The sequence below is a fragment of the Aythya ferina genome (genome assembly GCF_964211825.1).
Source record: "Aythya ferina genome assembly, chromosome: 2".
NCBI classification, from domain to species: domain Eukaryota; kingdom Metazoa; phylum Chordata; class Aves; order Anseriformes; family Anatidae; genus Aythya; species Aythya ferina.
Window position 1 is genome coordinate 73,082,834 of NC_140297.1, and position 27,604 is coordinate 73,110,437.

The 27,604-nt window shown below is 39.8% G+C and overlaps 1 long non-coding RNA gene across 1 annotated transcript; it reads left to right on the top strand.

Moving 5' to 3' along the window:
* LOC311432774 lies at positions 1 to 27,570 on the top strand. The gene is made up of 4 exons (XR_014690319.1): positions 1 to 319; positions 20,613 to 20,787; positions 26,682 to 26,776; positions 26,885 to 27,570. It is a non-coding gene; the product is annotated as an uncharacterized lncRNA (long non-coding RNA).
* The last annotated feature ends 34 nt before the right edge of the window (positions 27,571 to 27,604 follow it).

Consider the following 27,604-nt stretch of genomic DNA (forward strand, 5'->3'; position numbering starts at 1 on the left):
TTGGCTCAAGTTGGAAGGGACCTTAAAGCTCATTCAGTTCCAATGCCCCTGCTATGGACAGGGATGCTACCCACTAGATCAGGTAGCCCAAGGCTGTATGCAACCTGAACTTGAACACCTCCAGGCTTTCTTTTTTTTCATCTACTAGAACTGTAGTATTGAATATGCTTGATAGTATTACTGAAAGAGAAGAGGAAGAAGAGAGGTTGTATTACTTCTTCCAGCCTTAAACAGATACGAAGGCATGGATCTGTCTTCCAAGACTGTCTTCCAGGAAGGTAATATGAAGCTGATAGAAAATGTGTGACTTCAGACACAGGTAAGGTGGTTCTTTGAGGAGGAGGGTGATGTTTAACTTACTGTTGTGTTTGGGTTGCCTCTGAGTTGAAGCCTGGCAGAGGTTCACTTGCCATCTATCTTCCTACCCAAGGACCAGTGTTGCAGCCTTCAGGAAACCTGCAAGGGCAAATTCTTAAGGTCTGTAGCAATTTTTCAGTGTTACTACAATGTCAAATAGCACTGAAGCCTAGAAGCCATCATGTAGTGATTAGTACCATTGGAAACCAGGCATGGATACAGCTTGTGTTGGATCACTTGCAAAGTAACATTGCTTTTAGCCCATCTTACAGTCCTAAGAAACTGCTAAGGAGGAGCTACCAAATAGATCAGTCTGAGGTGGTCAAGTTGTACTGGGGAGAAACTGTGGGTGCGGGTAGGAGGCAAGCAATTCTTTAATACCAGGCCAGATACTTTTCACATTGGAGTGCATAAAGGTTTTCTTTCTCATTTCTATAAGAGTGCATGCTCCACTTTTGTTCTCTGTTGTATCTCAGGTCTGGGGCTTCCTAAGGAGGAGGGAGAGAGTTAGAAGGACAAGTAAATAATGCAAGTGCACATTTTCTTGGTGTAAGTGCAATGCTTTTTCCACTGCATTGCATTGCACTAGGCTGAGTAGGAGGAACAGAGTTGTCAAAAATAATTATGGAAAAAAGGAAGCAGAAAACTCAAAAAAAAAAAAAAATGTTGAGGGCAGCTGCAAGCTTGAAAATGTGGTTTCAAATGGAATTACTTCTTATACAGAAATGTGTTAGGATCTCTAGTGGGAAACTGGTCTTCTTGATACAGTCACACAGCATTAGTCGTATATTCTTACTAGGCACCAATCTGCTAAGTTTTGTGTTACTGTAGATAATTGCTTTGTGAGATAACTCTTCTACTTAGTTAATTTCCCTTTCTCTCTGCCCCTTCTACTGCATTTGAAGTCTCATCAAAATCTCATCAGCATCATCATTATGAAAACTTACTGAAAATATTTCTGATGATAAGTCATAAAGAGGTGATAAGAGGATAGGGTAGTAATGGGAGTGAGAAAGAGTTGGAAAAAGGGCCTCACCACCCTCTGAGTAAATAATTTCTTCCTTGTGTATAATCTAAATATACCCTCTTTTAGTTTAAAGCTGTTACTTCATGTCTTGTCACTCCACTCCCTGACAAAGAGTCCCTCCCCAGCTTTCATGTAGGCCCCATGTACAGGAAGGCTGCTGTAAGGTCTCCCCAGAGAACTTGTCTTCTCCAAGGCTGAACAACCCCAACTCCCTCAGTCTGTCTTCATAGGAGAGGTTTTCTAGCCCTCTCATCATCCTTGTGGCCCTTCTTTGGACTTGGTCCAACAGGTCCATGTCCTTCTTGTTCTGGGGGCCCCAGAGCTAAATGCAATACTTCATTGCTTCATATCAATTCCTGTATAGCTTAATTTTAACTTATTTAGAAAATATATTTCTTAAAGGGGCCATCACAGTTCCAGAAGCTGTGACAACAAATACATTGTACGTGAATTGAGGAAGAAAACAAAAAAACATTAGTAAAAAATAAGTAAAAATCACCTTTCTGTTTGTTTATTTATTTATTTTTTTATTTTTATTTTTAAATGAATACAGTGATTTCATCAAATCAGACCAAATCCCTTTATTATTATTGTTATAGGATGGTAGGTGGTGAACGATGGACAGAGAATGTGTGGGAAGGAAAACTTACTTCAAGAGTAAAAGTCAAAAAAAAAAAAAAAAAAAAGGAAGAAACAATAAGAACAGAAGTGACAAATTAAGTATAGCATATATATAGATTTCTGTGAGACCTTGCACTTTTGTTTTGTGAGGGTTTTATCTGTAATATGTACTCTCACATCTCTTGAGAACTGTTTGCTTTAACGCTGAAATGACTGAAAACAAAACTTAACCTAAACCTAGTAACCCTGTTTATTTTACTGAGCATACTCAAAAAATCATCTGTTTGACACAGTATTTTTATACGTTTGACACCTATTTTTAGTAATTTTTACTTCCTACTTCATATTTGTGATTAAAATTCGAGCTGGAGGTTGGAGTGCCATTGTACTTGACAGTGGCACTGAGTTACTCAGTATGTTGACAAATGTGTATTATCTTTCCTGAAAAATTTTGCAATTTAAGGATGTACCAATATTGTAGTTAATCATTGTGGTTAATAAAGGCCTTTTCAAGATAACTTTAGAGCTATCTAGCTTGAGGGCTGCTCTAAGTGTATGCATGATGCTTAACAAAGGTTGTGAATCTCACAATGAATTTGAGTAGATTTTTCAGCTACTTAGTAATCTTTGAGGTTTATGGTATGGCCTGCAGCCTGTGACCTAAGTACTTTGAATCTGTTTCTGAAATGTTTTCTGGATAACAGTGTCTGGGGTGTAAACATTTTTCAATCAAAACTCACAGTCTCAGTTGCTCAGAACTGCCTCCAGGCTCAACTGCAAATGATTCAACCACCAATGGTTTATCCCTTGGCTTCTTTAAATGTGGGCAGATTGCAAGGTCTTACTGACACAACTATCTGAAAGGAAGTTGTGGGGAGCAGGGGGTCAGCCTTTTCTTGCAGGTAACTAGTGATAGGACTGGAGAGAATGGCCTCAAGATGTGCCGGGAAGGTTTAGGTTGGAAATGAGGAGACATTTCTTCCCAGAAAGAGCAGTGTTGCCCAGGGAGGTGGTGGAGTCACCGGCCTTGGGGGTATTTAAGGAAAGGTTGGACCTGGTATTACAGACATGGTTTAGTGGGTGACATTGGTGGTAGGGGCATGGTTGGACCAGATGATCTTGATGGTCTTTTCCAACTCTAATGATTCTATGAATGGGGAGGACTTACTCATTACGACTTTGCTTATCTCCAGCGGATCTATTCATTAGGAGTAAATTGCACTGCTAAGCAGTTGGCTGATCCTTAGCACATTGGGTACTAATGTGGACCATGGGTATCTAGGTACTGTTAGAGCACTTTGTAATAAATTATGATGGCAGTGGTCATGATAAAGGCTGTTGCCTTTGAATGCTGAATATAGGATGTCTTGACAACTAGACTGAGTGAATGGTGGAAACTCACAGTTATTAAGAACTGTTTTATTAAGAAACTCTGTATTAAGAACTGTTATCACTGGAAAAAAAAAAAAAAGGCCAGATGAGAAAAGATGGTTTATTTTGATCTGAATCATAGAACAGTTTGTGTTGGAAGGGGCCTTAAAGATCATCTTTTTCCAATCCCCCTGATGAACCTGAGCAGGCAGGAGGCTATTGCTTTGGAGATCAAGTGCTAGCTTTTCTGTTCACTTCCTCTTCATCCACAACCCAATTCTTAGAAGTCTGAGAATGTATAGTCTGTTTACAAAAAGTCTTTCTGATTTGAATCACTCCTAGTAGGAAATTAAGGATCTCAGAGCCTTTTAGGATCTGATTTCTAACATTTATAAAGCACTCTGAAGAAATGAATGCACCTTACAAATACAGAACTTTTAGGCTTGAATACTGTCCATGTAGTTAAACAGAAATTTTTATCCACTCACAATTGTTTTCAATGTCATCACTGCATTAATCCAGTCTCTTCTTTTGAACAGGGAATTAAACAATCTGATTCTCATTTATTTGTTCTGATCTGAGTGTCATTTTTATCAGCAAAAGATCACTGGAGATTATTTATGGAAGAGTTTGCCATTTGATAAGTAAAGAAATCTTCACAAAAATTCAACCCACCCCCAGCTTTCCACAAATCTATGAAAAAGAGCTAGACAAAACCAAAATATGATTTATGCCCTTACCATATTTAGTAAGCTGATTGTGTCACATTAGTAGAAAATGAAAGAACAGTTTTGCTTCTTTTCTGTTTTATTTCAAGTACTAAAAAAAAAAGAATATTACAATGGCCAGTAACTACCATCATAACTTTCAGAATTGTTCAAAATCTGTCATCAAGTTGAGCGTCTCAAGGCATGAGCAAGTTGAGCTAACACTTCTTCCATACCTTTCTCCTTCTTGCCTCCTAGGGAGATAGTTAGTGCCTAGGTTCAGTGCGAAGAAAACAGCCAGAGAAAGAAGGCAAAGAGATTAAAGATGGACTGTTTATCTGAGTTACACAAATGGGTGTACACATTTGGGTTAGCCTGGTGATATAAAGAATTAAAGGGATTATCGCATTTTTCTCCCATATGTTTGAAAACCTCCAAGACCATAGTACTTACTGCCAAACAACATTTTAAGATCCAGACATTCTGTATGGAGAGCTCTGAAAGTAGAGAGTCAATGGGGTACAATAGCTAGGAGAGAGTGCAGAACCATGCCCAGAGAGATAAGCACAAATATCTTCTTGTTGTTTTTTAAGTCAAGAGCCATTTCTTTAAGGTTATGTCAGTCTGATCTGTGCATTGTTAAAAAAACAGCAGATTTTTTTTTGAAAGAAAAAAAAAAAGTCATAGGAGCTTTGATTTGATGCCCATGAACATGGGGATGCCACCCACCAGATCAGGTTGCCCAGGACCTCATCTAAATCAGTTTTGAACACCTCCAGCTATGGGGCATCCACAACCTCTCTGGGCAACCTGTTCCAGTGCCTCACTACCCTCTGAGTGAAGAATTTTTTCCTAATCTCTACTCTAAAGCTCCCCTCTTGTAGTTTAAAACCATCCCCCCTTGTCCTATCATTATCTGGTTGAGCAAAGTGGTGCTCTCCATCTTTTTTATAAGACCCTTTCATATACTGAAAAGCTGTGATGGCATCCTGTAGAGCAAAAGGCAGCAATGAAAATAGTAATTTTTGTTTGTTTTGGTTTGTTCCTTTGTTCAAGCAAATATTTTTCAAATACATCACACCAAGTTGGTATACTAACTTTTAAACTCTAAAAATGCAGCTTCAGAAATGCTCGAGGGCACAGAGAGCTGTCTTAAACATATGTACATTTCTGTGTCTCTTGAAGCAAGTGAACAAGATATCGGAAATATACGTTAGAAATGTCTAGAAACGTTGGAGTGCTTGCCTTCTAATTCTGGTCCAATTTATTCAACAAGAATCTCTTTCTTCTCAGCTGCTGTGAATGTTGTTACTTACCAGGCCATCAATTACGCAGTATTAGTCAGACTCTGGCTGAGCATGCTGGCTGATGAAAGGAGGCAGAGCAGAATTTGGGCCAGGGTACCTTCATTCATGTGCATTACTCTTGTGTGAAGCAAGTGAGATAGGGCTATAATTCTGTGCTGAGTTATTGTACAGAGATGTGGAAGGTTATGTCTCTCTCTGTGCTTTTTTTTTTTTTCTTTTCATGAAGGGAATCAAGAGCCCCCTCCTGCTGCCTACATGTATTTACTAACCTCCAGTTTTTGAAGGTCTTTTCAGAATCTGAATATACCTCTGTAACCCATAGTCTATCACATTAATATGTATGTCCAAAGAAAACAGGGTTTTGATTATCCAGGAACCCCATGGCTTAAAAAATAAAAAATCACCAAACTTGTATTTTATTTTTTTTTTTCATTCCCTACCAAATGGACATCCTAGTAAACAGCTACATGAGATCACATGTAGGCCAGGGGCACATGAACCCAAGGCAAATCCATCTGTCCTGTTTTTTGAAAAGCAACAAAGCCACCACATGACTTGAATACAGCTCTGAGCTGTCCCAAAGCACCCTTGAATGAGTCAAGGCTGTTTCTTGTGTGATCAAATGTCTTTCTTTCAGCATGTAGCTTGTTTCTTTTGCAGGCTTTCAACTGCATGGTCTGCTCCATACTCACTTTATGCTCCAAGTGTAAACATGCAGCATGGCCTCTTTGATCATGTGGCCATAGCCTGAGCTAAGAGTCTCTTTGACTGACATTCCAAGATTGCTGCTGCTTATATTTTCAACTAAAAAGACTGAGACCAGTACAGCAGCATGCAGAAAGAGCTTTGCAATTCTTTTGCAAGCAGGCTCTTGATCAGTTTTTTTTTTTTTTTTCCAGAACGCACTTGAAAGCTAAGGGGTCTACTTTTGACTCTCTCTATGCTTGCAGGGAGGTGTAAGGTCCATGACAGCCAGTGGGTAAGGGGAAAAGGGCTATTCCCTTTCACCAGTGGGAGGACTGCAGCAAAACCAACAAAAATACTTACCCAAAGCCATGTAGGAGAACTTCACATTAACCATGAGGTAGTTATTTCTATCAGTATAATATCTAGATTTTCTTCTGCTGAGCCGGAGCTTGGGAACTTCCCATGTAGCCTAGGGGATTTTCCAAGCTACTGCAGGTAAAAGCCTGCAGTAGGTGTGGAAGTAGTAGCAGATCATATCAGGAACTGTTTTGTAGCAGTAGCTTGGTCCTCTGAACTTCAAAAAACAGTAATGTTTTCCATAGACTCTGCTTGCAAAGAAAACCCCAGAAACTTGAATCATCGGTATGGAGCAAAGAGCTTGCAGCAGTAGTTCTGTGAGGTGTGGATGGTCCATTTATTTCAGCAAGATAACTCAGCTGGCGAGTAATGGCAATTTAAATGTCAGATTTGTTAGCAGTTTCATTCCTAATGAAAGACCTGGCTTTACGGATAGCTTTACTGGATAACTTTCTTGATAATACCCTACTAATGGAATCACAGTTATACTAGCAAAAAAAGTGCTATGGCTAGCATTGTTTACAGTGGTTCAATGTGTGAAATGAGCTACACTGACTAAAGCACTTTTGGACAATATAACTGCCTCTATGGTATCCAGCAGATTTGTGGCAATGGATTAAAACTAGACGGTTGGAGTAGTTATTGTCCACAGCGTTGAATTAGGTCTATTTCAATACACCAGGTTGAAAACTGAGGTAGTTTAGGATTCACAAGTATCACAGAATCACAGAATCACAGAATTTTCTAGGTTGGAAGAGACCTCAAGGTCATCGAGTCCAACCTCCAACCTAACGCTAACAGCCCTCCACTAAACCATATACCTAAGCTCTACATCTAAGCGTCTTTTGAAGACTTCCAGGGATGGTGACTCCACCACTTCCCTGGGCAGCCTGTTCCAATGCCTCAAAACCCTTTCTGTAAAGAAGTTCTTCCTAACATCTAACCTAAAACTCCCCTGGCTCAACTTAAGCCCATTCCCCCTCGTCCTGTCACCAGGCACGTGGGAGAACAGGCCAACCCCCACCTCTCTACAGCCTCCTTTAAGGTATCTGTAAAGAGCGATAAGGTCACCCCTGAGCCTCCTCTTCTCCAGGCTGAACAAGCCCAGCTCCCTCAGCCGCTCCTCGTAGGACTTGTTCTCCAGGCCCCTCACCAGCTTCGTCGCCCTTCTCTGCACCCGCTCAAGCACCTCGATGTCCTTCTTGTAGCGAGGGGCCCAAAACTGAACACAGTACTCGAGGTGCGGCCTCACCAGAGCTGAGTACAGGGGGACGATCACCTCCCTAGCCCTGCTGGTCACGCTGTTCCTAATACAAGCCAGGATGCCGTTGGCCTTCTTGGCCACCTGAGCACACTGCTGGCTCATATTCAGCCGACTGTCCACCATCACTCCCAGGTCCTTCTCTGCCTGGCAGCTTTCCAACCATTCCTCTCCCAGCCTGTAGCTCTGCTTGGGGTTATTGCGCCCCAGGTGCAGGACCCGGCACTTGGCCTTGTTAAACTTCATGCAGTTGACCTCAGCCCATCGGTCCAGCCTATCCAGATCCTCCTGCAGAGCTTTCCTACCCTCAAGCAGATCGACACACGCACCTAACTTGGTGTCATCTGCGAACTTACTGAGGGTGCACTCGATGCCCTCGTCCAGATCATCGATGAAGATATTAAAGAGGACCGGCCCCAGCACCGAGCCCTGGGGGACGCCACTAGTGACTGGCCTCCAACTGGACTTGGCTCCATTCACCACGACTCTTTGGGCCCGGCTATCCAGCCAGTTTCTAACCCAACGAAGCGTGCGCCAGTCCAAGCCAAGAGCAGCCAGTTTCTTGAGGAGAATGCTGTGGGAGACGGTGTCAAAAGCCTTGCTGAAGTCAAGGTAGACCACATCCACAGCCTTTCCCTCATCCACCCAGCGCGTCACTCTGTCATAGAAGGAGATCAGGTTCGTCAGGCATGACCTGCCTTTCATAAAGCCATGCTGACTGGGCCTGATCGCCTGCTTCCCCTTCAAGTGCTGCATGATGACTCTCAGGAGGATCTGCTCCATGAGCTTTCCTGGCACTGAGGTCAAACTGACAGGCCTGTAGTTTCCTGGGTCTGCCCTCCGGCCCTTCTTGTAGATGGGCGTCACGTTTGCTAGCCGCCAGTCAATTGGGACCTCCCCCGATAGCCAGGACTGTTGATAAATGATGGACAGCGGCTTGGCCAGCTCCTCTGCCAGTTCCCTCAGTACCCTTGGGTGGATCCCATCTGGCCCCATCGACTTGTGCACATCTAAGTGCCGTAGTAGGTCACCAACCAGTTCTTCATGGATAATGAGGGCCACATCCTGCTCCCCATCCCCTTCCACCAGCTCAGGGTACTGAGTATCCAGAGAACATCCGGTATTGCCGCTAAAGACTGAGGCAAAGAAGGCATTGAGCACCTCCGCCTTTTCCTCATCTCTTGTAACTAAGTTTCCCCCCGCATCCAGTAAAGGATGGAGATTCTCCTTAGTCCTCCTTTTTGTGTTGATGTATTTATAGAAACGTTTTTTGTTATCTTTAACGGCAGTAGCCAGATTGAGCTCCAGATGAGCTTTGGCCTTCCTAATTTTGTCCCTGCACAGCCTCGCTACTTCTTTAAAGTCCTCCTTAGTGGCCTGCCCACTTTTCCAAAGCTTATAAACCCTCTTTTTCCTCCTAAGATCAAGCCACAATTCTCTGTTGAGCCAGGCCGGTCTTCTTCCCCGCCAGCTCGTCTTTGGGCACGTGGGAACAGACCGTTCCTGCGCCATTAAGACTTCCCTCTTGAAGAGCGCCCAGCCTTCCTGGACCCCTCTGCCCTTCAGAACCGCCTCCCAAGGGACTCCACCAACCAATGTCCTGAGCAGCTCAAAGTCAGCCCTCCGAAAGTCCAATACAGCGGTTTTACTGGTCCCCTTCCTGGCCTCGCCAAGAATAGTGAACTCCACCATTGCGTGGTCACTCTGCCCTAGACAGCTCCCGACGATCACGTCCTCCACCAGTCCTTCTCTGTTTGTGAAGAGAAGGTCTAGCGGGGCACCTCCCCTGGTAGGCTCACTAACCAGCTGCGTCAGGAAGCTATCTTCCACGCTCTCCAGAAACCTCCTAGACTGCTTTCTCAGGGCTGTGTTGTGCTTCCAGGATATGTCAGGGAAGTTGAAGTCCCCCACGAGTACAAGAGCTGATGATTTTGCAACCTCTGTCAGCTGCCTGTAGAATTCCTCATCCGTCTCCTCATCCTGGTTCGGCGGTCTATAGCAGACCCCGACCAGGACACTAGCCTTGTTGTCCCTGCCGATCCTAACCCAAAGGGACTCGACCTTGTCATTCCCAACCTCGAGTTCTACAGCCTCGAAAGACTCTCTAATAGAGAGTCTTTCTCTAATAGAGTATTAGAGAGTCTCTCTCTAATAGAGAGTCTCTAATAGAGAGTCTCTAGTAGATCAGGGGTCACTGCTTAGCAGTATCTGTCAAGAAGATGCACAGAACACCTGTTTCATCTAATTTCAGTCTGTTGTCACAGTGTGCCAGAACACTAAGATAGAACTTTAGGCAGCATAAGAATGTCCTTTTTTATTCTTTTCTTTTATTATTTTTTTTCTTTCTTTCTTTCCTGCAAAACAGATGCACAGCTTTGGATTTAAGTAGTATAACTACTCCAGCTAAAATTTCTTACAAACTTTTATATAAGAAGGGGTCCACACCTTTGTGTAACATACCATATGGCATATATATTGTCATATAAATGGCATGTTTGCTTGGTGGCAGAAATAGTATTACTTCTTCCTAGTAAGGAAGAAGCTAAGTCAAGAAACCTAGCAGAGCTACTGAATGTGTTTAAGCTGCACTCAGGGCCTCTATCAACTCAGCGGTATTTTGAACATTTGTGAGGTACGTTGCGTATAGCATCTCAAGTAGGTAAACTTGTCCTCTGCCTGTACTGCATATGGAAGGACTTGAATACACATTGCCATTTAAATCCTACTCTGATATTCTGATTCCTTAGAGAATATTTATATTGGTTAGGTATGCCTTAAACTTTGAGTTAAAATACAGAGTGGAATCAGGAGCAAAGCTGGGTATCAAATATTGCTTGCATTTTCTGGTTTGGTGAAAACAGTGTGAAAAATAAAATTTCTGAATTTGACTTTTTAGGGTGAATGTTTGGATTTGCACATCTACCATGATGTGCTCTGTACTAAGTTTGCTCTCCAAACAGTTTTCCACAGAAAGCACATTTTCCATCTTCTGTTATGGAAAAGCATTTAATGTGTAACCACAATTTATGGCTGAAGTTTAATGATTTTTACCATGATTCCTGGTGTGCCCATTTGCATCTGTTTTTTGTACTGTGCTCATCCTCTGCATTACAACACTGTAAATCTAAATAGCCTGTCCCTGCATCCTACTAACTTTTCCACTCCACAAGCCCAGAAGTAATGCATGAATGTATTATCCTTAGGCTGAAGCTAAAGGGCCTCAGATCAGCTGTGCCTCTTTCTAAGATTTTTCTAGATAAAAGATAAAAGTTGGACCATCAAAGTAAGGGCCAACACATTAAAATAATCAACTGTAATGTCATTCTGAGTAATTACTTAGGATGTTGTCACTGGATGTCAATCTGTTTCTCCGCAGAAAGAACACTAGACCTGGGCACACAAGTCATTTTAGGCAGAGCTTCCATTATCAAGAGAAGCACTCGCATATTACTTTGTTATTCACCTGCATGGAGACATCCATAACCTTTGTTCTTTTTTTAGCAGATTAGTAATTTTTCCTTGACTTAGCTTCCTGTCTTATTTACAGTCAGAGCAGCAATGCCACAAAAGGAAACAGTGTGGTTTATCTGATAATGCATTGGTCTGGGATTTAAGACCTACTGATTCCCACATTGGATTTGTCACAGGCTTAGTAGGTGAAATGAGAGCATTGTAGTAAATTGAACACTTTATGCCTGTTTTTTTGAGGAAGGGGAAATACTACAAATGGCCTTATGTTTTCTAAAATATGTCTTTGGGCATTGATCATATGTGTTGCAGAGTGTTAAGCTGTTAGGTTTTGTCATAAATAATAATAGAAAAAAAATTCTTGCTCATATAGTTTGAATATGTTTTGTTTACAAAACAGAATTATTTTATGACCAAATACTTTATTTTTTATAGGTTTCACTAAACACTGACATTCTATTTAATAATATTTTGTAAAGCTGCAATCATGCCTGGGTTACAAAATACCTTTCTGAAATTGAAAATGCAGGGCTACAGTGGGCAAATATTTGAAGTGCATGACTTTCATCAGGGATTTTGTTTAGTGGAGTGAAATCCTAACTGTGTTAAAATCAGCAGGGCTTTTGCCATTTGTTCCAGCAGGCTATTAAATTTTCAGCCAAGAACAGTTTACCAGATTGGGTGCAACCTTCTCAGCTTCTTTGTGGTTTTAGAATTATGTCCAGACAGAGTTAGATTAGATGTAGCATGGCTTTCAACTATGAGTTCAAAAATGCCTTTCAAATTCTCCTAGCAGTTCCCTGCATCGTTTAATGTTTATACCCATTTTAGGGCTGAGAAAATGTAATAAAAACATAAATTTAAAAAGCAGTTGTCCAAGATTGCACAAAAACAATCACAAAACTGAGGGACCAAACTGACCATTCACAAACTCTACGTGTCACAGTTCTTGACTCAAGAACTGAAAGGAGGGATTAATGCTTTGGAGTGCCAGAGAGACTGCAATCTGCCTGTATTCTTCAGAAGATGTGAATAGCACACTGAAACATGTTTCATATTACTTTCTGGTGATGATTTCCTAGTTTGTTTTGTCTCTTTACATTCTGTCCTAGCTCTGTATGTTGTTTCTCTGATGACTGTGCCACATTTTGGGATTCTTTTGTGGATCTAGAGGGCACTGAAAAATCTATGACAACTTGTTTGGAAGTAGGCATAAGTGATGGATTTGAAAAGCAGAAAGGTTAGATAGCTATAATAGTACATATATATAAACAAAACCTATGAGCAATAGAAGGTTATTTGCCCTCTGCCCTTGGAAGTGGGATGGAGGTGGCTGCCAAGCAAAACAATAGAAATTAAAGGTTAAACTATACAGAAAATACATTGTTTCAAAACCACTTTAAGCAGAAAGACCAAAAGCTTTTTTTTTTTTTTTGTCAATTAGACATTTTTTTCGTTTAAGCCTTCTGAAGTATCCATTTACACTCAGCCATCTAATGCATAATGCACAAGTCTCAGAAGGTCACAGCTGGGTGGGGACTGTGCTTTTCTTTGTTGCTTTACCAGAGTCTGTAGCTCCTGCTATATCTGACTCTTGTAGGAAGAGCAGCTATTTAGAAAGCCTCCAGAGCCAAGGCTTTGAAGCTCAAATCACTGCTGAGGGCTCCCAGTTTTCAGAATAGAATGATGCCTTGACAACTTCAAACTCTGGATTTTTTGTCGGTACGTTGTTATATGAGGCTGGCTGAAATCGCCGTGTGAAAAGCAGAATCCTAAATTAAGCTTCTTCAGTTTGGATCTATTGTCTGCAAGTCTCATTAGTATTAAACCACTTTTTGTTCATTGGTCTGTAACAGTCTCTCGCTTATGGTACTGGCTGAGGCTTTAGGAAATGGTGCCAGAACTGCAATCCCCTTAAAAAAAGATACATGTAGCTCAATCCCTGAGAGTAGCACTGGGAAGCTTATGATGGAAATGTGCTCCTTACTGTAAGTTTACATTTTTTTCCTCTTAGCATGTCACTGGTTTCTGAGCCAAAAAGGGAGGAGGGAGAACTGCAAACCTATAACTCAGGGTAAAATAAAGCAGATCCATATGGTTAATCTGTCAGTTATTGCTTTCCCCTACCATCTGGTAATAATCAATACCAGGCATAATGTAAATAACCCATAGTGTATTCCGTGTGTATGCACGCATGCATGTGCGCATATGTGCGTCCAGCACTTCTGTTCCATTTTGAAAGCACATCTGTGCTTTATTAGAGAGTTGCTTGGACATGATCATTACCAGCACTGCAAACTCAGAGCATCGCTCTGCTCCACAATGGTAAATATTTAATGTGTACAACTGTGTGCATGTAGAATAGCAGGCTGTGCCAGAAATGCAGGCAAATTGCTTGAGCCTATGGAAGCCGTTGCATACAGTGGGATGAATGCCTGTACGCACACACACACAAACAGGATCACCCTCAGCCTCTCATTCAGTCACTGGATTTAACATTTATTATCATGGGGAACACTCTTATCCTATTTAATCCTGTCTAGATGGCTCTAGAATTTCAGACAAATATCCTGCCTGAGAAAATTTAATCCAATAGTACTTTGTTTTGGAGAGCTGTTGAATGGGTTGTAGCATACCAGTTCTGTAATAGCTATTAACTTTTTCCTGTTCATGAGGCTGTTTGCCTTTTCCTCCTTCAATAGCTATCCTTCTTTCCTAATATGCTCTTTCTGCAGTGACAGCAACATTTGTAAAGGCTGTGTTGGACCTTAGAGCTCTTTGGGTTAGATGGACAATTAATTTAAGCAATATTTTCCAAGCAGTTGTACAGCAACTGGGATCATACTGTGTTTAATTTTAATCGCTTCATCAGTTTAAGAAAGAGCTGCTAGAAAATGTAGAGATGCTGCACTATTCCTCCTGAATCTCTGTCATGGAATTGTTGCAGACATTTGTGTTACTTCACGACTGCATCCATATATAATACATTTTTGAAGGAAGTATACTGGGAATAGCTGAGATATGTGGTGATGAATTTATGGCGAGCTGAGCAACTTGTCTGAGAGAGAACTGAAAGTTAAATTAAAATAATCCTTACTTCTCTCCTCCCCTCCCAACCTGCATGCCATACTCCAGGGAAAGAAACATTATGTTGTTTGACAATACTGCACACAGTATGCCAGGTATTTGCTTGACAGAGGATAAAGAAAAGTGTGTTGCTGTAAGGCAATTGAATATAGGTTGCAAAATGTGATAGCTTTGAAGGCCAATGGATCTAACATTCAATCTAGCAAACAATATATCTAGCTTGATTTATCTGTCAATATTTAGAGGTAGTCAGTATTTTCTTTTATAAAAGAACATTTATACTTAAAATGTTTTTTCACTAAATTAGTTTCACTTGCAGAACAAAAATATTTGGAAAAAATCATATGTTTTGATTTTGTGCTGAAATGATAATTCACTTCATATCTTAGTAAGAATGCTCTAATATGGGCTAAGATGCATCTACTTTCCTAATAATTTAATACAAAAGTCAGAAAAAAATCATTTTTTTCCCCTAAAAAATGTCAATGCATTTGCTCTATTTCATTATGGAAAAGAATGTCAAAATGCCAAAACTGAGGACTGTACTTTTGAAAGTTTTTTTTTTTTTTTTTTTTTAAAAAAAAAAAAGCTTTTACTATTCACATCACAGAGATTCATCAGTAAATCTCAATTACTAGTAAGGTTTTTAATTCTCTTCATGTACTCTGAAGTTACTACTTCAAGTAAAACATATTGCGTCTTTGCGTCTTATACTTTAGTTATAGATTGGCGAACAGGCAAGTGTTGGCTACTCTCATCTTTCTAATCCAGGTGGGGAAAGTTCTGCTCATGATGGAGATTACATTTATCAAGTGATCAGAACACTAAGATTTTCTGTGCCTTTTTTTTTTTTTTTAACCAACAGCAGAGTAACTATTGAGTTGGCAACAAACAAACATAAACAACAACAAAAACACAAAAAATCCCACCACAGCCAACCAACCAACCAATCCAACCCAACCCAATCCAAACCTACACAATATCCGTCCCCCCCCCCCCCCCCCCCCCCCCCCCCCCCCCAGCTTGCAGGGGCTTGTGCAGTGGGGTTGGACCAGATGACATTCAGAGGTCCTTCTGAACCTTAGCCATTCTGTGATTCTGTGAAATGTGGGAAAAAGTGATGAGCAAAAGGGTAATGGGTCTTCTCTGCTATTAAAAGGGGTTGTCAGGAATAGGCGGCCCTCGTCTATTGCGAGTGCTGTGGGCTGACTCACCATAGCGAGTCCTGAGGGTGTCTTGGTTAACAGCATTTTTTTCTTCTGTGCAAATAAGACAGCTAGGAAACAACACAGCTGGAACAAGAGATGCACTCAATCATAGCTACAGATGAAAAGACAGTCATTGTTGAGCTCTGAGTATACACATTAATACACTCAAATTAAATATAGTATTGGAATTATTGATTTGTAATCTAAAATGGTGAAGGGATACATCCTATCCACTCCTATTTTGGTGTGGTCTGTGACTACAGTGATAATGGCCTCAGTCTTTGTATAAAATGCTCATTCCTTAAAATAAACAGTGAAACTCTGCCCCTCCTCCCCTGCTTCTTCCAACACAGAGAAAGAAAATAATATTTCCAACCTTTTGCTGTGTTAGTCCTTTTTCTGAAAGCATTTATCCTGTTACTGGAAAAAACAAACAAACAAAAAAAACAAAAACACAACCCACCCTCGGTCAATAATTCTTGGAAAATACACCAGTAGTTCACATTCTGACCTTCCATTTTGGTAACAGATCTTCCTACAACTCTCACAGGGCCAGGGCAAAACATTTTATCTGGTGTTCAGGATAGAAGCCGCCTGCCACAGCAAAAAGGAATTTCAGTATATGTTTTGGTCTGCTGTTTGAGCTGTAAACCAGAATTGTATACAGGGCTTTATATTAAAGATCCGATATATAAATAAATTTGGTGTGTTTGGTTATTTATTTATTTTTTATATATATATATTTTTTTTTTAATGTGTGTTTGTTTCAGTAAAGTAAGTTTGTTTCAGTCTTTTAAGATGTTGGTGGCTGACTTTGTAAAATTTAAGACATGACCAGGTATTTCCTGCGCATAATATTTTTGTACCCAAGATAGACACGGATAGATGGTTAGATAGTCCTGCTCCTCTGAGCATGGTGGGAAGAATCCTATTAGCCTGCAGTACATGCTAATGTCGTAAGAGCCAGCAAGCGCTTTGCATGGCTTATTAAATGAAAGTTAATGCACACTTACATACCGCAATGATTTGGCATAGTTTGAGAAAGGAAACTTTCAGCTTGACATAATTATTTCTGTTCATCCTAGAAAGTGACATATCCTAGAATTTTAGATTTACTCCCAAGCTACAGAAAACAAGAGAGATTATTTTTCAGGATTGTGCTGTTTTTTGGAGATGACTCAGCCAGTTGTCTCCTGGCAGGTAGAACTGTGTGTCTTCCTGGCTCTTACAACATGCAGGCTATAGAGCTTCAGAAGGATGAAGTACCACAGGAAGCTTGTAGGCAAGGGGTTTTGTTATTCTAAGGAATACAAATATTAAATAAGTACTCCCTTGAATGTCATCTATCATCACACCCTGAGATGCAGCTGATGGTACCTAAGATCAAGTAGTTTTATTTCATTTCAAAGCTGGAAAACTTCTAAATATTGGCTGCTCACCAGGCTGTGTCTATAGAAATCTATTGCTCTTGCAGGTTTCTTGTAAGCTTGTGCATATCACTGTTATGTTAGTGGTGATATTATTGATATTTTTTAGTGTGAAGAATCTTGTCACTGGCAGTGCCAGTTGTACCGCAGTGCAGGATGGAAAACTGTGATCAGGTTGCTTTGTCACGCAGGAGACATGGGCTATTTTGGATAGGCATTGGAGCAAAATAAAATTTCCAAAAGAAGGAGAAATGGAAACCTTTCAGTATGAAGAGACATTGCACTCTGTGTGGCCTCCCACCTCACTGTTGTCATCCCCTTTGCTAACCTAAAAATATTTTAAGAAGTCATTAATTCTTCTGAAATAAAATGGCAGAATAATAACTAGGAGATCTCTCAGGGCATGCAGCAGTCTGGGAAATACATGTACAGGCATTTAGATAGTATTAATTTTGCCCCAGAGGCAAAGGGTTCTCCATCTGCTCAAATCTTCCATTACTTAGACTGTGAAAGCCTCTAAATAAATTTTCAGTAAATTCTTAATCTCCATGGGAATGGTTACTATCCTGACACTGCAAGTAGCATTGCTATCTAAAATTCCAATTATCACTGATGTTCTTATGAACCTGTTTGCATATGCCGAGTTTCCAACACATCCCTACTGATGTTTTATCTCGAGATGTGTATTAATTAGGTTTAGTCAACTTGGAAATGAACTGTGAGCTTACTGAAACACTGCCAACAGGCAGCGTGATTCCATGCTGTTTGATCTATTTAGATGTCTTAGGCGTGCTGATTAATAAAGGCTGGAACAGCCAGCCATACTAGAGCCAAGTCAACAGTAGCAGTAAGAAATCACGTTTCATACATCATAGATTAATATGATGTATGAAATGTGATTCAGTGGACTTGAAACTTTCCCATTTAGTGAACACAAGAAATAGGACATTCCAAAGTCTGTTGTCTAATACCTTCTAGGCTTCCAGAAGGAAAGAGGATTGCTTGGTTCCCTTAAGGCAACAGGGACATTAGCATCAGCTTGAACACCGGTTCACCAATAAAAGTCATTTCTGTAGGAACTCATAAGGAACTCTTTTCTACCCTGAGAGCTGATGATTTCTGAAGCATTAGGGCATGTCTTATTGCTTTAGGTTATCATCAGGTCTACTGATTTGGGAATTGTTCTCTCTTAAATGTTTGATGGTGTTTGTTTATAAGCTCATCTGTACAAGGCACTTTTTCTACTGTTCTTTATTTTGAGTGGCAAATTTATGTCCCCTTAATCCAAGGGAATTCTCTGATCTCTTTTGTATGTTGGAAGGCTGTAGAAATATTAAACTCTTTGAAATATTCACATGTATTCACATGTAACAAGAAATCACTTATATCAGTTAGGTGCCAAGGGTTCTTGTGGTCAGAAGGCAAGTATAGAGCTTTACTGAGAACTTCAACTTGTATTGGGAAGGTCTCGTTTAGCACTACACTGCTTCTGAAATGATTGCCTATAATCAGTTTGATCTGTTAAACAGATCTGGGGTTGACAGACTGACAGATGAATGATCCTAAAAAAAACAAAACAAAACAAAACAACAACAACAAAACCAACACTTTGATGCTATTGTGTTATGTACTGTATAAAGGCAAAACTGTAGAATAAGGAAAAAATTAAATGCATAAATGCAAGAGAGAAGTCTGGCAAGGGTTATATCATGTATCGTGGATTATTAAATAGAGAAGTAAGGTGACAGTATGTGGCCTTTTCTGCAGGAAAGGGAAAATAGAATCTACTTCTAGATATTTTGCCTACTGCTGGGTCTCTACACGTGAGCAACCTATCTAATTAAGTGGGTTGCACAAAGCACAGTTGTTCCAGCCTTACCTCTGTAAAGAATTTGTTGTACCCCCCCTTGCTGTCTTCATTGCATTATGCAATCTCTTCTGTTGCACTCCCATTTAATTGTTAGGCTCACTGATTACTAAGAAAGAATAGACTCCATGCAAGGGCATCTAATTAGGTTAGAGAGTAGTGATCAAGGCATACAGTGTAACAGCCACTCAAATGTTCTTCATCAGCCCTCTCTTGAACAGTGGCTGCAAGGGAAGAGGAACCTGTCTGTCAAAACATATTAGTTATCTCATTCACTACATTTCAGGGCTTATGGATCCATATCTATCTCATGAACCTCTAACCTCTATTGACACTGGCTTGTGATGATCTCATTCCACCTACTCCCCAAAGAATAATGAAGGGAAAGGTAGATAAGATTAAACACTGTAGAACAAGGCAGACATCTAAGCTGTTGCCTAAACTGTCTGCCTTCTCTTACATCACCAATTTGGAAAAACGTTAGGCTTTTCAAAGAGAACAATAGGCCTTTCAAAGAGAACTTCCAGATAATTTAATACAGTCCATATCTCTGCTCTAGCAAAGCCACAGCAGGCCTGGTGGTCTACAGCTCCCTGCAGCCCTCACCTGCCTTTTTGAGTCTGTTTCAGCTCAAGACCATAATTAGTCTTCTCTCTCTCTCTCCCCCCCCCGCTCTCCCCCATATAAATGCCATGCAGATAAACAGGAATTCTGAGGTATGCACAGAGTAATATTGTCCAGAGTACATCTCCTGAGTACCTAATCACAAGTGCAGTAGTTTCTTTGTAACAAAGGAATGCTTGAATTCTTTTCCCCTGCAAAATTACATGTTACTGTAATATTCTGAAGCCAGTTCTAGGAGCCCACAGCAAAATAAATGTGGGAAAACCGGTGATTCAGGTAGCACTTGCAATTGGTTTGATGCAGCTGATATGTTAGGAATCCAGTGGATATCACGACTTCCCTGCCATTTAAAACTTTAAAAGCTCAAAGACACTCTCTCTGGGTGGAAATGCCATATAGTTGAGTTCCCCTTTTTATCTGTGTACCCACTTTGCTAAAGGTATTCAGCCACATATCCCAGGCCAGTGAAATATCGCACAACTAGTAACAGAAGTATTCCTCAGGAGTACACCCATCCACCAGGGTACTATTCAACCAAATGAGCCAAGGAGCTCTTGATATAGCCTTTGTGGCAAGGGACTTAAGCAGAACATTAGACATTTCAAGAGTTCAAGGAGACTCAGCTCTGTCATCCTGATGCTGTTGGAAAACTTGAGCTAGGATGACCTATCCAAATGACCAATAAATGTGAATGACCTGGAAAAAAGTACATTAGAGACACTGCTGTGAGTCTTGACCAATTCAGGAGTTTAGAAGAAAAACAATTTTTGGTATACCATATAAGTATGAATGGCTGTGGAAACTGGAATCAGAGATGTCTCATTTAAGGCAGGTTTGAGTGAAGTGGTGGTCCAGTGTGCATAACACATCCTGTGTAATGGAGAAGGCTACTGCATTGTGGGAGTTGGTCAGAAGTGTTGAGGCTCCTCTGAATGGAAGGAAGGCTATGCTCACCAACTGTATTAGTTTTACCTGCCTAAAACTGCCCTGCTTCACAGATTTTTTTGAGCCAATGGCCAAGATTTTTATCATCCCTCCATGGCTTCAAAATTTGGCTTTAACAAAGCCATGTAGGGTTTAGGCAAGGAGTTTGAATTTTTCTTGCTCCTCTGTACTTAAGGACTTAAAAGAGCAGCAACTGGTGTCATTGCAATAAAATAGAACTGTATTGCTGTTCAAAATGAGAAAATTACACTGCACAGAAGAGAAATTGACTTTTCTTATGTCTTTTTACAGGACAGGAGAATTTTGACACTGATGCTTTTTTATGAAGACTGCACAGAGAGGAGAGGAGAGCAGAGGAGCCTTTATGTAACTGATCATAAATGTGTGCATTTGTGTGCATCCATTTGTGCCTGGAACACATACATATACTGTCAAATAGAGCAGACACTGTAACTACAAACATTCAGTGAGACTTGACTTTTTGTTTGTTTGTTTGTTTGTTTGTTTAGGGGCAGGTGTAGCTGTGATACCAAAAGAATGACTGATGTGATCTCCCAAACACTTGTCCGTGTATCAAGTCACACCCTACTTTGGTGATACAATAGCAGGCACTGGCAAATTTGAAAAGAACAGGACACAGTGCAGCACACCAAAACCTCTGCATGGCACTGCAGTTGCTCTCTGATTTGGGGGAAGCTACAGAGAAGCTATAGCACTGTACAAAAGAATCAGTTTAAGATACGAAAACAAACCACTGGAGACTTATTGAGTCTTAAATGTCTTTATCTTAAAGTCTTTATCTTAAATGTCTCAGGATCCTAGGAGCTTTTAAAAACACTCATAGTAATTCAAATTGTTGCTAGTGTTAGCTTTACTGTTATATATTGTTTTACTTTATCAAGGCAGAAATGTGCTCATCATTCATGCAGTGTTATAAAATGCAGTTATAGGGAAAAAAATAATCCTAAACCTCAAATGCCTATGACAGTATAAACATTGATAAAAGGCAAATAGAAAATGGCAGTGTAACTTGAATATTTTCTATAACTTCTAATGAAATACAAATTTTGAGATCCTCTATTTTTGTATTTTTTTGGAGTTCCAATCAATTTCAAAGGATTTATGCAAATCTATACCGTCTGATAATCTGGCCTGTGCTTTATGAGTTGCAATGCATTCAGAGGGTGTGACATACAAGAAGAGGTTATTATTATTATATATATGCATATATATATATATATATTTTTTTTTTTTTCAGAGAGATTTTTGACATATATATTCAGATAATCTTGTGTAAGTACTTCCAGTGTTTTCAGTGGAATGCCTGGAAATGAAGCTTTATCTCATGAATGTGAATGAGGTCTTCACTTCATGAAGAATAAAATTCTGTCGATACAATGACATTCCTTATTATTTCTGTTGCTTGTTCTAAAACTAATAAAAAGCTATTCAAATATCTGCAACAGAGGACTTGAGAAGAAAACATTTGCAAAGAGCTTTGAGATCCTCAAAACAAAGTGCATTGAGATTATTATTGTTACAAGTGCACAAGGCTAATTGGAACAATACATTTTGCTGTGGGCAGTAAATTCACTATTGCTACAAAATGATTCACAGTCTCACGATCTGTTTCAGGTGTAATGATAACTGACAGTTTTATGCATACCATAGACATGATCTGTCTTTCTAGTCCTGTTTGCCATTTAATTTAGTTATTTTCTTCAAATAGTACCAAGACATTCAACACTACTCAAATAATAAGTTTGCTGATTACACTTGCTATTTCTTCACGTTTTCCTTCCTTAGTTATTGCCCCCAACTGTGACCCTGAAGACTTCAGAATAACTAAAATGTGACACTGAATAGGAAAAAAATGCACTTGTTTTAAAATATTTTTTCTTCCAAAGCAATGTATCATGAAGGCTGTGTCTGAAGTTCTGTTTATATTGGTGTCTTCTATTTTGATGGTATATTATAGATGGTGCTTAGAAGGAGAACAAGAGGGCAGGCATAGAGCAATCCTCACTTTTTTGTCCTATTCCTTTTTGAACTCATTCAAACCTTTGGCTTCAGCAACTTATTGTGTAAATGTCTTGGACAGTTCAATTATGTCATATAAAAAAGCAAAGCAAAACAATAACAACAACAAAACCAACACACATTTCACTTTACTGTGTGAAACTTACTTTTACCTGGCCAGACACAGACATGGCTACAACACATCTGCAACATAGCCAAAGTGGAGGTAAGTCACAGCTAACAGCAGCCCTGAGGAAGTGGGGAACCCTCGCTGGGGCCTCCCCACACAGCTTTTTCTTCACAACAGCTCTTATCAAGCTGACCTTGTGTAGCCAACAAAACTCCTAGGAGTGGGGGGAGTGCACTCAGGGCTTTGACATACTGTCAGCTAGTGTATGAGAACCTCATTGCTAAAATATGTTTTCCTATTTTTCCCTTAGAATTGTAATGATAAAGTTGGTCCCAGGTTTGAGGTGATTGCAGTTGTCTCTCTGTTTGCTCAAAGATAGAGATTAATGCCCTTAAAGATAAATGTCCCACTGATGATTCAGTGTCACTGTGTTGCTACATAATTAACTACAGTTTGTGCTTTTAAATTCCATGAAAGCTTAACTTGAATTTGTTTATATGATCTCACATTTAATCATGTGATGGCATACTTTTTCTTTGAGACACTCTACCTCACTCAGTATGCAGTATGCATAGCTGTGTGGAAGGCTGCAAATTTTTGTAAATGTACCCTAATGTGAAACACGTAAAAGAAGAATATTTTGATTGGTATTTATAATTGTGATTTAAGATTTATCATCTTTGTCTATGCACTGGCTCCATTTATTGCTGAAAAAAAAAAATAAATCAGTGTTGCATCCATTGAACATTGAGGCTGTTATAAATGAGGTCTCAACTCAATCTGAATTTTGTAATATTTATAAAACAAATATTTCTAAAAGGTATAAAAGGCAAGTAAACAGTACTGGGTGTGCGGGGAGTCTACGCTCCACCAACACGCACACACAAACATCAAACTTTCTAAATATAAAGAACATTGCTTTACATACTAAACCAAGTATGCCTATACATTCATACAATCAGGAAAGGTATCAAACAATCCTTTAAGTTCCGTAACTTAGCAGTCTCCATTTTCCATTCCTTTTGAACAATATGTCTCGCTTTAAGTTGTCAAGCAACTCGGTCTTCAGGCCTTATGTATCCCGTTCTTCCCGGATCGAAGAAAAGCGTATCCATCTCCTTTTGAAGGCCAATAGGCCTGGGTCAAAAGGCACGTCCAGGTCAACAGGGGGCGTAACAGCAAAAGCCTTCGATGGCTGTAGCAGCAGAGGGGCCCATGGCGTAGCAGTCAGATCAGTAAAGGAGACCGCAGCTCCCTCACTATCTGGCAAGCCACACGTTTGTGATTGTGGCTCCACATGGCTCTTTAAGGCCTCAAAGATTGCTCGCCAGGTGCCGAGCAATCCCACTGCAACCTTGTCATTTTTAGTTGCAGAGTCCCACACCTTGACCTCAGTTCGGTCCCATATTTCAGCCTCATAAACTGTCCAATTGTTAATAAGGAGAATAAGCTGTAAGGCTACCAGGACAGTCTTTGTTCCTAAGGACGTATGATTCCCCATAATGCGCAACGGCTTACCAGCGAGAGGCAGTTGTGTGCACAGGTCCGCTTCTCTCAGCTGGAGCTTCTCTCCAGCTCCAGTGCGCCTCTTTCCAGCGACTTTCTGTATAAGCTTCTCTGAGCAGTTTGCTGAGTCTGGCCGAACCTATCTTCATGAGGCGATCAATATGCCTGTTCCTGTCCTGGTCTCCATTCTGCCAACCTGTTCCTCTTCACTTTTTTTTTCCTGCTTCTTTATTGATGTAACTTCATCATGCTGCCTTTTTCTTTTTTTCTTCTTTCTTCTCCTTTCTAGAGGACAGGCTCCCCTCTTATACCCTTCTCTCCACAGCAGTTCTTTTCAAAACAACTTTTCATTGGTCAAACAACTTTGAATGTAACAACAACAGCAAACACCCAGAAACATCCATGCCTTAATGGCTGGAGAACAAGAAACCGGAGACTGCATGGAGTCTCCTGAATCACCCTTCTTTGTTCCCTCTAAACTCTTTTATATTCCTGATGGCCTTGTTGTTAAGAGTCTAATGTTGTCTCAACCGCGGGGCCCTCCAACGCCCATGGCCACACTCCCAAATCTTCCCCCTCTCCACCAATATCAACCATTTTCTTGACACGAATCACCACTCCATATACAACAAGGCCATCCAGAGAATGAGGGAAGGGCTCACAGGAAGTGAAAGGGTATTGCTAGGGTAAAGCAGATGGATCCTGCGTAGGAGAATTCTCTCTGTCATGACAAGTTTTACTTACTTCTGTTAACTATAAGCCAGTGTTTCAAAGAAAGTGCTAAACATACACAGCTGCTACTGAATCCATCAGAAACGGAGGCTTGGGCACAGAAATAACTATAAGAATGCAAAGTACTCTCAAAAACCAGATACTACTCATATCTGGGTAGCATTCCTGTATATGCTTTGCTTGCCAATCTCTAAATTGGGTTAAGCTCTGCTGCCTTTCAAACTTCAGCTTTTCCCCTTTTCCTGGCAGTAGAAATGTGAAGATCCTATTCTGTTCTAGAAAAATTCTGTGTTTTTCTGAAGCATTCAGATATTGCTGTGAACATGACCATATAAAATTCCGTAATGAAGCCACGAATTTATTGATTTAGAGCATGCTTACCTATTTTCTGCCCATACTATAAAAATGAGGACTGAGTATTCCTTTTGCAGACCCTTGTGTTGCCTGATAATTTGTTGCCAATGGAGCAAATCAGCCTGTTACCACAAATCAGCCTTCAGGTCTTTGTTAAATCATGAAGAGAGCACCTGCTTCTGTCTTCTGACAAAACCAATTAGTACATTTTGTTTTTCTGTGGTGGACATATCAGCATTAGTCTTCCTCCATTCTCCTAGCTCAATCTTTTGTGTAACATACTTGCTATTCAGCACATGTTTTCCACTGCTCTCAAATAATGAGCAAAGGCAGTGCACCAACTGGAGTCTTTGAAAGAAGGCTTTTGATAAGGTGTACAACCATTACTGCCTGAATTCGGATGAACAGCCTGTATATGTCTTATAGTTTCAAAATCGATTTGCTTTGAACTCCAGGTTTGACAACAGCAGTTTGGTTTTACTTTTTCTGACCCTGTCTGTGTTAAGCTGTAATGTCCTTGAGAATTCCTTGTTATCAAACCTGCTAAAGCTTCACCTTCACTTTTAGATTTCATGATGACAACAAATATTAGGAGGAAATATTAGGAGGAAATGAACATAGATAGTGTCCTTATCTTCTTTACTTCTTGCCTATTGAGTGGAAACTGAATTTTCATCTGTTTGACATTATGCACAACCTTAAATTAGGTCTGACATAACTACTTTTTGTTTTGTTTTGTTTTGTTTTGTTTTTAAACTGTATAGCTGTATCTGGACACATCCAATGTTCATACAGAATTGTTCTGCTTTATAGAATAGATCCTCCCAGGGTAGGTTTGGCTCCTTAAAATTTTCAGAAAATAATTTATTTCTTTTGATGGAATTTTTGCTTTATTAACCAAAATAACCTTGATTAGATGCTGAGCTGTAACTTGAAAAATATTAGGTTCCTGAGGAATACAATTCTTTTTTCTGTTCATGGGCCATCAAAAAACAGCCATTGGAACTTAAGCTCAAATTAAGGTGTATTCTCAAAAGTGAACAGATTGAATGAATCCAATCATGTTGCTTGTCTATATCAGATGAGATTGCAAATGTGGTAACTTAGAGTCCAAATTTAAAGCTCGGTCCTCATACAAAAAGCTTGATTATATATAACAAACATTTTTAAATGACCACAGAAGTTAGGAAACCAGTATGAAAGTGCTTTGATATTACAGCAAAAGAATGTACAAGAGAGGCTCACACATTAGTCAGTCATTTAATATTGTTAATGGGATATCAAAAAAGCAAGTGGATACAAAGTCATATCCAAGTATTTCAATGTCTATAAAGTACTGTATCACCAGATACCTGCAGAAATTCTGTTTGTGGCCTCTGAATCTAGGCTTGCTTAGTTTTGAGCAACCAGTACTGGACTTTTCTTCACAGATTGCTTTTTTTTTTTTTATGTTTTGAAAGCCATCACCATAGCTTCTTTCCTTTCTGAGTGTAACTGACTGTAATCTTTTATGGACACTGAGAACCTGCAGTATTTGGTTTCATACCTGTTCTTGAATGTTGATAATTTCAAAGTTCAGCTTCTGCTTTTTAAATTTATTTTCCTGTGGCTCGTCCTAGGAGCTCAAATCCCTTCATATGTGTTGTTGAGAAATTGGAATCCTTTGAAGACTGCCCCATCAAATAGAGTGAAAAACAGAAGTATGTAGGCCAAGGTATGCTTATGGGCATAAAAGACATGACAATGAGTTATTCTCAGGTTATGTAGGCAGTTAAGACATGTACTAATTTATTGACATTAATCACTGTTTCATTCTTGACAGGGAGATTTTGCTCACAACTCTTCAGTCTATGCTTTATGAGGGAGAACAAGTGCTGTTAAATAACGACTGTCATTATGACTTTGGATCATATGACTTTCCCTGTTGCTTGCCAGGTAATGTCTTGTCACTTCTTGTGTTGTACAGTTCCAAGGATTGTTTCAACCTTTCACCTTATGGTGGGGATAAAAACAGGTTTGTGTAGACTTTATACAGTATAGACCTGAACTTCTGCTCAGACTGGTATATTTTATGACTTGCCCATTTCTTCCTGGATTAATGGTCTTTAGAATCCTCGTTTTCACCTGATACATATTTTTAAGTTAATCTTGAATATCTATGATTCTGATTTAAATGTTGAAAATTGGTATTGTTTTCCTGGGTTTGCAAATTAACCATGACCAGGCAATTGAATTATTCCAGTTATGGTCATTAGTGACATGAATATGTCTACTGAATATGAATATAAAACTGAAAGAGTATAACATAAAAATCAAAGCTATTAAATATTTGCCTGCTTAACTTTTAAGCAAAAAAACAGGCTAGTTAACTTACCTGCCCGTATTTTCTCTTTCTTCCTCTGTGCTAATCAGGTGACACATATCACTAGCTGTCAAAATACAAAACTTCCTAACAATAATTAAAATTCATACCAACATTTTACATAAATTAAAAGTAAAATGCATAATTAAAAGTAAAATAATTTATTTACATGACCTTAAA